Source organism: Dermochelys coriacea, chromosome 9 (assembly GCF_009764565.3).
Source record: "Dermochelys coriacea isolate rDerCor1 chromosome 9, rDerCor1.pri.v4, whole genome shotgun sequence".
Taxonomy (NCBI): domain Eukaryota; kingdom Metazoa; phylum Chordata; order Testudines; family Dermochelyidae; genus Dermochelys; species Dermochelys coriacea.
Window position 1 is genome coordinate 99,143,066 of NC_050076.1, and position 17,738 is coordinate 99,160,803.

Genomic DNA, 17,738 nt, shown 5'->3' on the forward strand with positions numbered 1-17,738 from the left:
AATTAATGCTCCTAAAACCTATGAAGATCCCTTGGGCAAAAGACATTACAGACCCTGCTCTTCCACTCTTACCCACTCTGAGTAGTATCTTACTCCAGGTGGAGATCAAGTGATTTCAATGAGGTTATAGGTGGAGTTTCTAGTCAACCTGAATGCTGAGGACAGACCAGGTCCCCAGGTAAGTACCAAATATTTTAACTTCCAAATTCACCCACCCCAAGCCATTGATGCTGCAGTACAAATATTTTTAAAGAGGCCTTTAGGATTACCTGGCAGCAGTGTAGAACATTGATATGCTGAGTTAGTATTGGGTTAAAGGGATCATGTGCAGAATCAGACAGGCTTTTTACACTTTTCCAGGACAGCTGACCCAGACAGGAGCTGGCCAATAAGAAAATTTGATTAAATAAGAGGGAGACTTTCAAAGGTACAAAGAGCAGCTATGTGCTTAAGTCCCATTGACTTTCCCAGGGCCTAGTGCTCCTAAATCACTTGGATGTTTTTGAAATTCCCATCCTAAATATTTATTTTGTTTTACTCTTTATGGTGTGGTTAAGAATGCTGCATTGTCATTCGAACTGTGCTTTAAAACCTGGGTACATCCGCTGCTTGATGTTTAGAACTGCTTTTAAATCCACCCCTAAATTCCAGCAAAAAGCAAGGGGATTTTGCATAGCGTCATGTAGCATCTGATGGAAAAGCTCTGGCAAATATCCTCTTTGGGGACACTTTGATTTATAGATCACGTTTGATGATTCGCTTCTTCCTTCTTATTTATCACTGTGGAGGTTTGCAGAAAACCAGCTTCTTGCTTCCTCATCTGCTTCAGCAGCCGGTTCCTCACTTGAATTCAGTAGCCCGTTTGGAATCAGCTCCATGGCCATCAGTTATGAGATCAAAGATGTAGCTGTAGACGATGCAACTTTTCAGACCCGCTGCAAACCCAAAGCAAACGCTTTGCAGCATTCAGCAATCCAGTGGCTGAGCTCAATCAGACACCCAGGCAGGAGGAGAGAGAAATTACGAGAGGGGAGAAAGGTGGCCTTGAGCCTATCCTGCAGCCATCAGGGATGCAATTTACTGCTCCTTGTGGCTACTCAGGCAGCTTCCTCTGAAGGAGAATCCTCTTCTGGGGAAGAGCACATGCTCCTCCCTGTGGGGTTGGGTGACGGGGCAGCCGTTCTAGCATAGAGCCGCGGTACAATAAAAGCACTGCCAGCAGAGGCTTCGCAGGACATATGCGGAATCAGTGCATTTTCTGGGGACCATTTTCATACTCCTTCACCTGGTCCCACCATATTTCTGGGCCACATTAGCTGGCTCCAGTCCTTCCCCACCAAGAGAAGCAGAGATTTCAAGCAGCTTGCACTGCTCCCACCTCCCCTATCTGGGCAGGTTTCCCACCTCTTAGGCTCACAGGCTGGGATATTCCACTAGTGAATCAAGCCAGAGACGTTTTCAGGTGAGATGTGAAGAGCTGCTCACAGACAGTGAGATCAGGGCACATATGGAGGCTGTGCCCCAAGGCAGCAGCTGTGGAAGAGAAGCCTCTGTCAGCAACAGCAACCAGAATGTTTCGAGGGTCAGAGAGAGGGAGGCCAGCGCTAGGCCAGCAGGGAATGCAATAGAGAGATATGAGGCTGGCGAGGTACACTAGAGATGGAAACCAGATCCTCAGATGAAGCGGGAGACAGCATGGCTGTTTGGGAATGGGGTTGGTCATTGATGGGGTTCCCTTCTTTATGCATGCAAAGAGGCTGGAAGCAGCATTCTGTACAGGCCTTCTGATCTAGAGAGCTAGGACACAGGGAGGCCATGGAGGAGGGCAGTACTATAGGCAAGGTAAGAGGAGATGACAGGGCAGATAAAGCATTTCAGCAGAGGATGGGTTGTAGCAGTGATCTCCATGGCCAGGATGGACATTAGGTGGGTGAATATGCAGCAGAGGCAACAAAGATCCCTTTATCGTGGAGACGTTCCTAGTAATAACCAGAAGAGAGATACAGAAACTTTGTAACACACAAGCAGGACTGTTCCTAAGGTGGATGGGATGTGGGACTTGAGGAAAATGGGAAGCAGAATTACAGAGTAGGTGAGCAGACATCTTTCCAGATGTGCAGACCACCATTCCTCACCACTGCCAAGAGAATTCCAATGGGAAGTAATCACATACTTCTTCCCAGCCATATGAATTCAACTGCCCCAGTCTCTATTGGAGAAGATCTGGGCATAGGCCACATACGCTTTCCAGGGCTATGCAAAGATCGAAATATTTTGGTCCCAAACACACAAGAGTTTAGAGAAAACCTTTGCCACACATTACAACAAAACCCAGCTTTGTATACACTAAGCAAAGCTCGTATATATCTGCTACAAGAGAAAGGAGAAGTACTTTAGAAAACTGACAATGGGTAAAATGGCTAAAGTTCTTAAGTGACTTTTGACATGTTCCTAAATAAGCATACTATATTTAGGAACATGACAAAAGCTGTGGTCCTCCAATAGTGTAATACCACTGCACCAAAACCTCAGCTGCTGTAAATCTGTGTAGCTATATTGATGGCAAAAAATGTGTGTCTAATTATCTACAGATGATTGAAAATGCATTCAAACTTTAGGGTACAATTTTCAAAAGGGCCCATTGTTGGTTTAACTCTGCTCCCATTGAAAACAATGGTAACACTTTCATTAATGACAATGGAAGCAGAGTTAGGTCAAAGCTGTGTGTGTTGAAAACCTCACTCCTAATTTCCTAATTAAGAGTGAGATACACTGACAATGAAGCTAATGGTGCTACAAATGAAGATCAGGCCCCATATTCTAATACAAACACATAAACACTGCATGGAGGGCCTAGCACCAAATACCTACATATATACGTATATATAACCATATTGCACCAAGCAGGTATGAGCCAACATAAGCTGTATTTAACATCAGACCTATATTGACATTAACTGATGAACATGTTTTATGTCTCTATCTTCTTGTAACACACACTTAACAAGTACATTTTGACATTTACCATGAGGTACCAGTGGACCAATCCTCTAGTTTCTCTTAGTTCTGTCAGTAGAGAATGCAGGGAAAAACATTTAGGGCATCTATCCTTCTCTGTGTTCATAAGAGAAACACAGCCCGAAGGCTGAGTATAAATCTACACTACTTTATTAAAGGATTATTATGCTATTCAAATGCCAGAGAAGCATCTAACTAGGATCTCAGACACTTATAATGAGTCCCTGTTTCAAAGTTCAGTCTCATCAGGAGAGCTCATCGTAATTATTTCTAACCTTACAGAGTCTAAGAGCACTGTCAGATAATAGAAGCTTATTTTTGGGAAACATGTAGCATTTATTTTACCAGCTCACACTGAAAGATGTTATACATACAGTTGTTGCTCTGACAGCAGTTTAATGAGACACAATTCACTGCTGTAAAGTTTGGTACCTAGTCTGCTGAAAGATTATAAGAAAAAATTAATAAGCTGCATATATCATTTACATAAATACTGAACAGCAAAGTTCCAAGAGCTGAGCCCGGGGGGGCCTCCCTTCTTTAATACAGCAAGATCTTACTTCATCCCATTTATTACTTCCCTTAGGGCTCTACCATGGAAAAGGTTATTATAGCAACCTCCCAAGTCAAGCTAGGCCAAGAAGGCCATGAATACCTGCTGTGCAATGGGCTGACCTATCGAGGTCACTTTGGCCTGTTGTGGAAGCACAACACATGGCAGGGAACAAACAGCTCTCTGTAGAATAGTGGTACATGAGCTCCCATGAACAGTCACTTCTTAACCAAGGTCCATCTCTCTCTGATGGGAGCTGATCAAGCAGTGGTGCTCAGATCCTTGGTTCTCCATGCCTGGAAATCAGGAAAACTGCTGTGTACATGGCACAGGAGGCAGCACATGTGATTGACAAGGAGGACTTAGGCACCCTGTCACCTAGTGGAATTCACAAACCTGAGTTAGGCACCCAGGTTGAGGTGAGAGATAGACCCCTGAAAAAGAGATTCCAAAAGTCAGCAAGCTGAGTGGGGAGCCATCTAAGCTAGCCAACATGAAATACCAAGGAGAGGCATGGGGCCTATGTCACAACAGCAAACTGACCTTAATACAGTGCCTTCCATCCACTCTGAAACGTCTCAAAGAGCTTGATAAACTCATACGTGATCTCACCGAATCAGACAGCATTACATTGCGAGCAGGACCACTCCCGGTAGTTGACAAGAAAACTATATATCAATGATACACACCCAATACCCAAACACACACTCCATTTTCCTTATTAATGAAATGCAGCCATAGTTGGTTCACAGCATTAGAGGACAGTAGCACGTCTTAGAGATGAACAAACTTACACATGCTCAGGGTTCTGCTCTGGGAGGAGACCAATTAATGACCTTCCTAAGCCAGCCTGGTAGAAGCTGAAGGCAAAGAAAAGGAGGGACTCATTAATATGAAGCCTCCACCTGCTTCTCTGTAGAAGGAAATCAGAGGGCCCATCCTGCTCCCATTGACATCAGTGACTTCACTTGGAGCAGCAGCAGCCAGCCCAAAGCAAGCAAAATTGGTTCCTACAGCCCACTAGCATCATGCTAGAAAGAGGCAGCCTTCCAAAAAAAGATTTTTTTCTGCTAAACAGAGCCCTAAACAGGCCTGGGTTCAGTCAAATGGAGTTGGACATGAGGATAGCTTGATATGATTTCTGATCTAAAGGTACCCTTATAAATTTAACATTACAGTCGTGGCACAAACCACCATGGTACTGGAACCTAAGGGAAGTTCGTGTGCTTGGAGCCTGGGTCTGTAGAATTCCACAGTTACTTTCTTAAATGAGGATTTGAAAAGGGTAAAATACTCAATTTGTAGGAATTAGTGACATTTGTCCTGATCGTAAACTCCTGAAGTGAGAGTAAGGGCTTCAGGATCTGACAACTCGCTCACAGTATTATTTTCCTTTGTAAAAAAATCTATTTGATTGTTCCCTTTTTCAGCTGATGGCTTCTCTCTGAGAGTTTCATACCATGCACCTGTGCTGCAAAGTCAAAAAAGCTACCAGTACTCTCTGAAGGAAAAAAGGTCTGGTGAATTACAGAGAAAAAGTAAATAAAGGGGACATGGGACAATACATTTTGTTAATTTCCAGGTAGTTTCCCTGAAATTATTTTACAATGGAACAGTGGCATTTACATGAAAAGGGTCATTAACTTAAGTTACAAGGAGTATCAGCAACTCTACTGAAACTATATACCGTGTCAGAGATAACTAGAAAATATAATACAAATACATTTAGAATTCATAAACAAATCGTATAAAACACCTTTGTGATTAAAAGATCCAAAACAAGTACTATTCTGCAAACACATTTTTTTCTTTTTACCAAACTCCTCATAAAAATAAATCTGCTCTTTTTTAAAAAAGGATTTTTTTTACTGTGCTATTTTAAAAGAAGACAGCCCCTACTGAGATGTCTGTTTAAAAGTTCAGTACATTCTGCTGCCTTATTTTATCTATCAGTGATGAACTAAGAGAACACTGAAAATTCAATCAAAACAGCAATAATATTTGAAAAGCCTGCACGAAAAGAAAATGATGTAGATGGTAAGAAAGCATCTGTGCTGAAATTCTGAACTCCCTATTTCTGTTTCCTTACATGTCCTGTTCATAAAATGCATTCAACATACCACTTTCATGAAGAAAACAAAACAGGGTTTCAAAAAACACAATGAAATCAAAGCTGATTTTTTTTACATATAGTTACATATAATCATTTACTCAACATTGAGAATCTTGTTTTCCTGCTCTATAGTTTGGCCATCTCTTGGATAGTTTGCATAAGTATGCATTTATTTACTAATCTTCAAAGAGTCCCCATTTTTCCTAGCTTTCCACTGTAGTCATTAGAGGTCACAACCCTGTAGGAAATATGGGCTGCCATGGTAACACAAAATGTCTGCTAGAGGCTTAGTGTAATTCCTCCCTAATAGAAAAACAACAGCAGCAAATCCGGTCTTTGATAAACTGGCTTATATGTTGTAGGAAACCTCCACCTATAAAGGCGTCTATCACTTCAAAACAGCTTTAACTGAAATAAATGTTATGATAAAGGAAAGGGAGACCTACATGTTGGACATGATTTTTTGTTTTAAATTTCTGACTAAAAATATGCACAGGATAAGACTCTGCTAAACTGGAAAATCAACCAACCACATATCATCAAATACAACCCTGCACGATATTTAAAGTCTCCAAAAGTCTTATGCTAGACCCTCAAAACGAGAACAGCTAAACTGTACAAAACAAGTTTTGTTAAATGCTTCCAATTTATTCCTATGAATTCTTTTAAATAAAATTAGGAATATTATGCTATATTTCTACATGTTTGGAAGAGAAAAACTCAAAGAGAAATCATTATGTTTGTGTTTGACTCAAGCTAAAATCGCCAAAAATTACTGTTGAAAAATTTCATTTGGTTCTAATAGGTATCTAGAACAGAGAGGTGTTTGGAACAGAAAAATGGGTCTGTTGATCTCCTGGTTTCCAGTGTTACTGGTCCTCCAGCAAAAGCCAATACAGAGCAGATGGAGAATTCTAATGGAGGCTGCTGGCATTTCCACTAGGGTATGCAGCTCAGGAGAATACAGTTTGGTTTTTTGCACCCATACTGAATATCATGTGTACACACTCAGGTCTACTCTGCTGTCCCCTACCACTTGGGTCTCCATCAGCATTACCGCTTCCCAAGTGGCTGCCTCCCATGGAGTACTGTCTGGTATGGACTGTTTTCCCTTGATGTACTAGCTTGAATTTTCTAAGTTGAATTGCTATTTTTTTCCTGCACACATTTCTGATCTCTCTAGGTCCCTTTCTATTATTTCTCTGTCCTAAATTGTGTTCAAGGGTGTCCTAGTTTAGGATCATTTGCAAATTTCATTAGTGAGCTGTTTACTCCCTCTTCCAGACTGTTAATAGGTAAGTCCATTCCTATCATTGTTCCTGGGGGACTTCTCCTCAACTTGATACAATGCTGTTTATCATTGTCCTTTGTTTAGAGCCATTTAGTCAGTTTTCAATCTGCTGTATACTTAGCCAAGACAATTTGAATTAATTTTTTCAATTAAGATAATCTAAATATATTACATCTGCTGCATTGCCCTCATCCACTAATTTTTCTCTTCCATCAAAAAAAGCAATCAGATTCCTCTGGCAAAATTTCTTCTCCATAAATACACGCTGCCTGCTGCTTCCTACCCATCTATGCACTAATATTTTGTAAGTCACAGTAGATTCTAGGCACAAGATACAGCAGATTTTGAGCTTCTGCATGGAGCTGCTTAGTTCATTCTTTACACCACACTCAGGAGATTGGCTGTAGGTTGATACATTTAGGGTGTGTGACCACCTCTTCTGGGGAAAGGCTAGTGCAAACAGAGGGTGTGATTCTCTTCTCCCTTTCACCGGGTTTTACATCAGTAGAAACCAGGGCCGGCTCTACCTTTTTTGCTGCCCCAAGCAGCAAAAAAAAAAAAAAAAAAACAACCTGCCGAATTGCCGCCAACAGCGAGAACCGAGCCAGAAGAGTTGCCACCGAATTGCTGCTGCAGGAAACAACAGAGAAGGGCTGCCGGAGTGCCGCCCCTTCAGAGCACCGCCCCAGGCACCAGCTGGCTTAGCTGGTGCCTAGAGCCAGCCTTGGTAGAAACTCCACTGACTTCAATGGCCTTACTTCACATTTACACCAGTTTAAGTGAGAGAAGAATTAGGCCCAGAAGTTGCCCTAATGAAGTCTAGCCATGAGTTCACCATAATCTCCTTTGGCATAGCCCTACAGCCAGACACCCTTCACTGAGACTGCATTGCCTCCAAAGGGCAGCGAGTTTAGTTCTGGTACTCTCAGTTGCACCACGCCCAGTGACGGCACTATTGTAGGGGTAGTGCAAACAGACCCTCTCACACTACGGTTTTGATGGTGTGGGCCTGAACCGTGAATCAGAATCTGATACTGAATATAGAACCATTTTTGTTCATAAAGAAGTTTGTTTCCCTGTACAAGTTTTTCCACAATTTTGCCAGGGATATAAGTTGGACTTATTGTACACGGTAAATTCCAGAATTTCTCTTCTTCCCCTTCTCTCTTGAACCATTGCTAACATCTCTTCTTATTCCCCTAGCCCATTAGGCCAGTATTAACTTGTCCTGCTTTCTTCTGCTCCTACATCTGCTTGCAATGCTACCTGACTAGCTAATGTGGCATGGCTGTCTTCCCCTCTGTACTTGTATTTTGAGCAGCACTTTGAAAAGACACAGAAGCAGGTTTCCATTTCTTGGGGTTTTTTCCACAGAGGAATCACAGTATGTTGTGCTTTAATTACATTGTCTTTTCAGATCCCCAGGTTTTTTCTACACAGGTGGATATTAATCCTTCCTCTCATTGCACCTTACTCACTAGATTTCTTTAGTCCTCAACGTGACTTTTCCTCTACTTGTAGACTTTTACTTTCTGGACCATGAAATTGTCTTTTTATAATTTTGGAGCATTTTTGACCATACCCATTTGGCCTTTTTACTTCTCATAATCTCTAGATAGTCACACTCCTAAAAATATATAGTATTCTGCAATGTATCTTCTCTTACTTAGTTATCTCAGCTATTCTGGGGGTAACAATTCCAAGATTATCAGAACTCCCATCATTTCAAACATGATCAATGACACTGTGATTTCTGTATAATTAAGAAACATATTCTTCTTTACTTATATTGACTTACATAATAATATCACTGCTCTTAGGGATTTGAAATATTTTTTATTTACACATTGGCCCCTATCAAGACTGAATAACAACAACTTTTAAATAGATCATAAATGTTGCAGTGTTTGAGGAAGCAGGGACTCTCAGGTTTCAGTGAACTGCATTAAATGATTACATTAAGATCATAACTTGACTATGGTCAGGCAGCAGGTTTGCTGAGACCTCTGCTTTTTATGCTCATCCGAGTGGTGTCTTTGTTTCCTTGTGTTCCTCCTGTTTGTGTGTGGTATCCCCCAGATTTTTCTCACCTTATACATCGAATGTGAGTGCTCTTTCCTACATGTTTGTACAGCACCTAGCACAAAGGGGCTGGGCCCTCCGGGCACTAAAATAATACAAGTAAACAATAATGGATGAAGCTAGATTTAATTTTTCATGCCGAGGACCCAAACTATATCTGTCCCCATGTTTCTCGCTAGCTTACTTCCTCTGGTCTCTCCATTTCCTGTAACACACCTGCAGTATCCACAAGGTGGCGCTATGCCACAAATGTAAATTAGGTAACTCCAAGTAACTAAATAGGTAGCAAAAATACTAGCCCCATGGTAATTTGTTTACCATGTGACACTTAGTACATGATAATTTATTATATACACAGTGGCGATTTACGATAGCTATATAAACTAGCAGGGACAAGCTCACAATAATTTATTATGTTCAAGTAAATCAAATGGAGGTTTTTACTAGATTCTCCAGTTAAGGCCCTATCCTGCTGCTCGTGAAGTCAATGACAAAACTTGCACTTTCCATACCTGGGGAGATCTTAGTCTATGACAACAGAAATGACTGTGTTTCACTGCTGTATTTATTGTCATTTTGCATGTAAGGAGCATGTAAACCTAGCATTTGCTTATCCTTGATTCTTCAACAATTTTGAGCTGTCTGGAGCAGATCTGAGAGGCTCACATGCTAAAAGGGTCCCTGCAGCCATCTTCTTTGCTGCTCATTAGGCTTGGAAGGGGAGCAGTTCCGGTGCCATGACAGAGCAAGCAAATCGAGCAGCATCTCTTGCCATGCACTTTCAGCGCTATGCAGTGGCTACACAGCTTCCGCACCAAACATTTGCAATGGGGCACATTGCTTATTGCCTATGTGCACCCGCTAACTCCTCCCTCCAGAAGCAACAATGCATCAGAGCATTATGCATTCTTGTACAGAATGGGACAAGCTAGTCTTAGGTGTTTGGCCAGATGCACATTATCTTCTGTCACTGTAATACAAATCCTCTCACAGGGAGTGATTTGAAGGAGAGTAAGACTCTTCAGCACTGTGCACCATTTATTTGCATATTATCATCTGAACCGGCAAGATCTGGAGCAAATTTCAGGAGCATAATTGATTCCACACCTTGATGAAATAAATTCCACTTCTGTGTCACCTTGGATGCACAGTCCTGGAAACTAGGCACATAGGGAACGCCATGTGATTTTAAACATTGTTCAGTTAACTCAGAGATCCAAATGCAAAATCCAGGTGTCAAGACACTGTATGGATTTGTGACAATCCATATGGGAGTCTGGGGGTGTACACCAAGAAGTGGATTACACTCCTCCGTATATGAAGTTTTATTACATCTGTGACAGATGTAATATCAATAGTATATAATGGAACACAACAGAATGGAAATTGCTTCCAAAATCTCATGTGCTACACACTCATCGAGTCCATGCTATGGAGCAGAACCTCGCTTAGTAGCACTAATGCCTTGAAATTCCATTGCAAGTTACTGATCATTGCAAATTAGCAAGGCAAAGACACAATAAGAGGGAGAGGATGTTGCCACTCAAAACATACTTTGTTAATTTATTTTGACAAGTGTTGCTTGGTTTTAATCATTGATCATTCTTCCCAGTGTACTGTATAACAGTAAGCGAGCTGTCCTATACTTTGCAAAAGTACCAAAGTCTTAGTAATAAGAGGCCTCACTAATCTTCTGCTATTAGTCCATGTTAATAAATGAGGAGAAGTCATTGCTTTGTGCATGTACATTATGGAGTGCACAGATTAGCAAAGTGTAAATTAGTGAGGTTTGGTCAAGCTGAGCTATTTCTACTTTGTGCCAGGAATAGATAACAAAATATACCCCCACTATATTGTATTTTCTGATCATACATTCGTCAGCCAAGATGTTTGGACCTTGATGGTACAACAAAGAGATCGCTTATTCCCTAGAGAACAGGCACTATGTTGGTTTGGTTTATAGCCATGAAGGAAATGACAAGGAAGCCAGAATGAAACACAGAATAGCTACAAACAAGCTTAAAGTAGAGATCCCTATTTGTGAACAGCATTACATATGGGCAAAACACTGATCAGGGGCCCTAAGTTTCCATGTTAGTGCACTGAAAAGTATAGAAGAGAAGTACTTGTGGCACCTTAGAGACTAACAAATTTATTTGAGCATAAGCTTTCGTGAGCTACAGCTCACTTCATCGGATGTAAGCTGTAGCTCACGAAAGCTTATGCTCAAATAAATTTGTTAGTCTCTAAGGTGCCACAAGTTCTTCTTTTCTTTTTGCAAATACAGACTAACACGGCTACTACTCTGAAACCTGAAAAGTATAGCAATTTGTTATAGAGCCGGCTTTTAAGCTACACACACAAGCTAAACCCTCCTGCAGGATGGGCTACCATAGCAAATAACAAATCAAAACCATCCTACACAGAAGATCTTCAAAACATCTGCAAACTCCAAGGAAGGGGGTATGGCATGTAGAAATGTGGGAGGAATCAGGGGAACTATATCTGTATGCTGCAGACAAAGAGCCGCCGTCTTCTTTTCCTCGATGGGGGAGAAGGACACAGAAGTAGTAATGGCAATTCCATGAGTTTTGACAGCAATTTTCCACAGCATTCTTCTGTTGGGGAATGGGGCTACCTCCCTTGCCAATGTGGTACAATCTGGGGGCTCTGTCCTCCACCCTTAAACTCATGAATTTTATTGGGGATGGATTTTTCAGGAAGTGGCTCCCATGTGAATGCTCCTGGTCTTTGCTCTGATGCTCAGTGCCTCCTCCATTCAGTGCATTCCCACAAACAGCACATTGCCTGCAGTGGCCATGTTTCCACAAACTGAGCCAGGGGATCGAGGGAGGAGGGGAAGGCTTAGGGAAAATAATAAACTATCTTCCTGCTTCAGGGTCCAAGTGATTCAATTGTGAGCTCCTGGCATCAAATCCTGCACCCCAACTCAGGCTAAAGGAGCTTTGCCCTGCTAAAGACTGCCGGATTTGGCTTCTGGCATTTACCCTGCGCCTAGTTTTGCCCTCAGATACAAAGCAGAAAGATGTGGCTTTATAGCTAACAGCTACCATATGGGGAATACCAGCTGCATCATAGTATCCCGTATCACCATGTGACTGTCACTAGCACTTCTGCATCAACTGCATGCAAGCCAAGCTCTGCATGGAAAGGGAGCATGTGTAGAACCCAGGTCCCCTGCAGGACTAGGGGACATGGGCTCTACACAGCATATCCTAGTCACATGTAAGTGTATATTACACCAGTGATAGTCCCTGCAAGTTAATGGTGCTCTGAGGGATGCACAAATCCTTGTAGGGGCCCTGTTCCCTGCAGGGGGCAGGGTGGGATTTAATCTGTACTCACTTTCAAATGGAATTCCCTAGGTACATGTGCTAGGCACAGCACATAGTCATAGAGGACAGCATTGCAGGTTAGCCTGGAACAGGCTGCTGGACAACCAGGAATATGCAGGCAGGCCGGTCTCTGTGATAGACCAGAGCTGGTCCCACTTCTTTGGGAAGTGGAAGAGTCACCGCAGCCTTTCAGTGCAGCCGCCAGAGGAGAGAACACTGCCTGCCACGGAGACGCAGGCCTGGCCCTGGCCACCCTACACACCCGCACTGCACAGAGGGAGAAAGACCTGTCTGGGTCCTGTTTCCTGCCGTGATGGGTGAGACTGAACTTGAGCCTTCCTTCTTACCTCCCAATATGCAAAACAAGCCTGCACGTGCTGCTGAAGCCGAGGTGAAATCCACCAAGGGGAGGAAGGAAGCCACTGTGAGAAGCTAGCAACGCATTTTGGAAGCTCCACGAGGAGCAGGAAAAGGAGTGGCTCTTCTCCCTGCCTGAGCTTCGTGAGTATGTGCGGTGGAGTGGGGGGAACGGGACCAGTTGGGTGTGGACAGCGTGACAACCTGGACTGTGAGAGCTGATTGTGGAGATCATAGAAATAAACTGAGAGAGAGCAAGAGGCCAGGAAAAGAAAGGAAGGAAAGAGACAATTTAAGAGAAGCTGAGGAAGCAGAAAGGATGGAGACGGAGATTAAAAAACAGGGGGAAAGACGTGAGGAAATAACTGGGGAAATGGAAGGGGAGGAAAGATAAGGAAAAAATTCTGAACAGTCCAGAAATGTTAGACTGATGGAGCAAAGACTGACAACAATCTGCGGGAAAGAAACTACACAGGCACTGACAGGCTGGATAGACCCAAGGTTCCTTTAGCCCAGTACCCTGTCACAGACTGGTCAGTACCAGAAGCTTCAGAGGTTTCAGAGTAGCAGCCGTGTTAGTCTGTATTCGCAAAAAGAAAAGGAGTACTTGTGGCACCTTAGAGACTAACAAATTTATTAGAGCATAGGCTTTCGTGAGCTACAGCTCACTTCATCGGATGCATTCCGATGAAGTGAGCTGTAGCTCACGAAAGCTTATGCTCTAATAAATTTGTTAGTCTCTAAGGTGCCACAAGTACTCCTTTTCTAGAAGCTTCAGAGGAAGGCGTAAGAACAACACAGCAGGTAGCTGTGGGATATTCTCCTGCCCCAGAAGTTCTCATCCCAACCCCTAATAGTTAGAGATTCATTTAAACCCTGAACCCTGAGGTTTTATCCCTTCCAGACCTACTTTTGCATTATCTTTGAATACTCCTGAGATCCATATAAATGGCCAATCCCTCTTGGAATCTTACTAAAGCTTTGCACTTATTGACATCCTGCGGCAGTGAGTTCCATGTCTAATTACACATTGTGTAAAAAAGTATTTCTTTTCATCAGGTTTGAATTTCCCACTTTTTAATTTCATTGAATGCCCCCTTGGATCTTGTGTTTTGAGACAGGGGAAACATGATCTACAATCCACCTCCTCTATCCCAGTGGCTTTCAACCTTTCCAGACTACTGTACCCCTTTCAGAAGTCTAATTTGTCTTGTGTACCCCAAGTTTCACCTCAAACAAACTGCTTGCTTACAAAATCAGACATAAAAATACAAAAGTGTCAGAGCACACTATCACTAAACAATTGCTTACTTTCTCATTTTTACTATATAATTATAAAATAAATCAATTGGAATACTTTCATTTCAGTGAATAGTATATAAAGCAGTATAAATAAGTCATTGTTTGTATGAAATTTTAGTTTGTACTGACTTCACTAGTGCTTTCTGTGTAGCCTGTTGTAAAACTAGGCCAACATCTAGATGAGTTGATGTACCCCCTGGAAAGTTTCTGTGTACCCCCAGGGGTACATGTATCCTTAGTTGAGAACCACTGCTCTATCCATTCATTATTTTATATACTTTTATTATGTTACCTCTGTCTCCTTTTTAAGGTAAACAATCCCTACCTTTTTGATCTCCCCATATATTAGAGATTCTCCATGCTCCTAATCATTTGTGGTGCCGTTCTCTGTAGTCCCCATTAGTTTTGAAATATCCTCTTTGCGATATGGAGGCTAGTCTTGCATACAGCACATTTTGTAGAATGGTTTAAAAAGTGAAGAAAGGGAAAGGTGCATGAAGAAGAGCAGGGGAAATTACCAGAAAATCAAAAAAACATAAGATGACTTTACCATCACATTGCTATGATAAAATCACCAGTGCATTTCAATTGGGGAGTTACGTCTGCAGTAAGGCAATAGAACAATGCCTCTGCATACTTCACAGCAATTCTGCAATGGTCTGGTGCTGCAGACAGGACATGCTGTGGCAGCTTCATTTTTTTCCTTTGGTCAGCTGGGTTTTTTTAATGGGCTAAGGTTGAAAATAATCAATATAGCAGATCTTCATGTTATTTATTTTTATGTTAAATTTCCATTTTAAGCTGTCTCTGAATTTTAGTTTCTTGTTGTTTTGTTTGTTATAGGCCCAGTTTCTGTATTGGAAACTCATAACTTTGGTTATGAAGTTATCAGGACAAAGCTGGATGTTGGACAGGTAGGCAGGGGCAATTTGGGACTTTTGACAATTTGAGATGATGGGATAAACATATTAGCTGGATGTTTCTACTAAAATAATCAGCAGTGAGATAGTTAATGTTGACATTAAGATTGCCATCATTAAGTTTCAGGATTAACTCACTGAGATAAACAGGGCAGTTCAGCTAGTGTTCCAGGCTGTCTGCAGGCTCACTGCATCAGTTTTCATTTGGTTAATCTTAAGGTTTTCTTCACAACCATAAGGGCTAGAAACTTAATTGTTAAAAATGAGTGCTTCGATTCTTGAACATAGTTCTGCAGAATGGCAGGACACAAGTGGCTCTATGGAAAAAAGGGCCCCAAACTTGCAATATTCAAAACTATGGGTCATTATAAAGATATTGCCTGGATGGCAGTCAGGCCTTGCAGATAAGGCTCGGCTGTTGTGGGATTTGCCTTCCTGTATCTGTGGCACCTAGGGCTGGTCATGTGTTCTGCTGGCAGGCTCCCCTCATCCTTGCTCACAGCTGCCAGGTCGATGTTGTCTTGGAGAACACAACCGAGGTGACACTGAAATCCTGCCTCTTCTCTGGTAAGTGTCACCTTCCATATGGCTTTATATGGGAGGGGAACATATAATCCTGTAGATACAATTTAAAAGGAAACATTCTCCTCCTAACTGATGAAAAGCAAAGCATGCAAGCGTAATTTAAACTCCAGCACAGGCTAACAGCCATATTCCGCTCTTCCTTCTGCATACAGATCAATGGAAGCATATGGCCCTGAAGCATTAGTCTGTATCATTCCAAGCTCTGGGGAATGCTTGTTTATTTCCAGTGTTGAGTGTAAGTTTATTGATCTTAACCGCACTGAAATTAAGTAATACAAGGGGATAAAGTTATAATGATTCATATAATTGTGCAGTAAACATTTGCAAGAGGGAGTCCTGAGTGAAATAAGACATGCTGCCCATCTGGCAGACTTCCCACAAATGCTTAGCACAGCCAGTGGGGGGTAGAGGGGCACAGAGGTTGGCATGTATCTTGGTCAGGAGACACTTAAGGGGATACAGAAGGGTTTTAACAATGGGGTGCTCTGGGAGCCATGAGGAGAGGGAGGTTGGAAGGGCTAAAAGGGAGCAAGCAAAGTGGTCCCGTGAGGTTCGTCTTTGAAGGTTTGCATGGAGGTGACAATGGGCCACTGGGTCTGGGTGTTGAAAACGCAGAACCCCATGTGACAGCACTGTTCAGAGATGCCTAGGGTTGACCCTGGGTTTAAGAACATATGAACCGCTCCACTAACACTTTGGCTAAACATGTATTGTGCTCACTTTTCCTCATTTAGGGCCCCAATCCTGCAAAGATTTACACACACTCTTCACGATTACTCACCAGAATAGCACCTAGCTCTTATATCACACTTTTCACCAGCATATCTCAAAGGAGATGATAGTGCATAACGTTCAGCGTGTATTACATCTTTGCAGGATCAGGGCCTTAATAGCAAACAATATAGTGGCAGACATCATCAATGGGTTTTGATGGCTAAAATTACAAACACAAGTTGGTTGAGGGATAGTAAGTTATACAAATCAGATAGATAGCTAAAAACTTCAAAGGTTTAGCAATGCATACATTGATGTGTATTTGTGTAAGCTGTATGCATATATGAGGGGGGAGAGAGGAAAAATACTAACACTAAATTAAACAAAGATCACTTCATTCATTTAGATGTCAGCCTTAAAATAAAAATAGTGTCTATCCAAAATATGATGAATTCTCCTTTTTTTAATCTATCACTTTTTAAAAAAAATTGTTAGCTTATAAAGCCCATATTTAAAATTCTCACCCTTTGTTTATCCCAAAATGATATTTCATTAGCATTAAAAATACCTGCGTAATACCAATTTGATTTTGTTTGTTTTTACATTTATTGTATTGAAATAAATATGGTTTTAATTGGCTTACTGGGTTGTTTGCATTTCAGCTGGCATTATTAAAACCTATGGAAAGTATCTCACTATATAGCTCTGAAGAAAATTGAAACTGATTTAAATTGCAGATACCAGCACAGAGATATAGACCTCATGTATCAAATGAATTCTTCACATAAGAAGAGGTGGGCAAGAAAATCCAAGTCATTGCAGTGTCATTTGTATTTCTTTACATTGCTTTATTCTGCAGGGAGGAAAAAGAAGGGCTACTTTTAAAATTAACTACAAAAACAGCCATACTATAAAAGGCTCCTCCCAATGTAAGTATGTTATTTCGCCTGGAAAAGTCCTTTTTTGTAGCAAAGCATTTTGAGGTGAGGGGCTGATTCTTCTTTGGGAGAGAAAAGGCATTCTTGTGAGTTGGGTGTTTTCCATTGTTAGTGTGTTGTAGTTTACATGATTTACTGCCCTTTCATCTGGACTTCAGTGTGAGCACTTAAAAAAAAAAAGATATTTGGAACTCTGGCCTGGTGTGTGACTTATTTGAATGTGGGGAGGGGGGTGGATCCCCCTCTTTCCCTTTTGTGCAATATTACTTTGTCTTAATGTCCAGCATTTCCTAAGAGTTAGCAGTCTTTAAAGAAAGAAAAAAGCCTCCTATTAGATAATTAAGAAGAGGATACAAATATAACATGGTTAGTAAATGTAAATATAGTAGCAATCTCTGATATTTCAGTATTTATTGAGTGTTGTCAATATATTTTTATGAATGTTTTATGAATTGTGAAACAAAAGGACAAAATAACTTTATATAAAATATTTATAAAAAGAAAAGGAG